Source organism: Myotis brandtii, unplaced genomic scaffold, assembly GCF_000412655.1.
Source record: "Myotis brandtii unplaced genomic scaffold, ASM41265v1 scaffold212, whole genome shotgun sequence".
NCBI classification, from domain to species: Eukaryota; Metazoa; Chordata; class Mammalia; order Chiroptera; family Vespertilionidae; genus Myotis; species Myotis brandtii.
In genome coordinates, this window is record NW_005357931.1 from 1432868 (window position 1) to 1433542 (window position 675).

Genomic DNA, 675 nt, shown 5'->3' on the forward strand with positions numbered 1-675 from the left:
GGGGTAGCCTGCCGGTGTGATCTCAAGGGCACCTCCCAGCACCAGGCAACCTCACCAAGAGCTAGAGTGGAGACTGATGCTCTGAGTCCCCGGCCTGTGTTAGGCAGGTGCCCCCCGGGAGGAAACTGAAATGCTCTCAGAGGGGCGCGCAGCCAGCCCGAGGCGCAGGCGAAGTTCTTGGGAGGGTCAGACTCCAACCCCAAACTCCTGGACGACCCCGCCCAGGACCATAGCAGGTCCCGGCTTTTTAAAGCTCTACAGACCATCCCAATGCGCAGCCAGGGTGAACCGCTGCTCGAGGGACGGGGACGCTGGTTCCCACATCTTTATACCCCAGCGTCGAGCCGGCGCGCCTCCCCGGGGACGCGGTGCCCTTCAGAGCACACAGCGCCCACCCCATGGCAGCCCTGTTGCCATATTTAGGGGTATCGTTCACTAGTTCTTCGCTCCCCTGGACTTGGAGCTACTGGGGACCTAACTCTCCAAGGGCTTCTCTACAATGCCCATTCCCGGGCCCACCTAGCCCTTCGGGGCCGGGATTTGCACGTTTGACAAAGTCCCAGGCGGCCCCATAGCCACTGCCAAGTGTGAGGCCCCGCCCTGGAGAAAGGAGGGTGTATGGCTCCCCGTCCTATCCCAGCGGCGCGGCACCTAGTAAGCCCCCCGAGAGGGGCG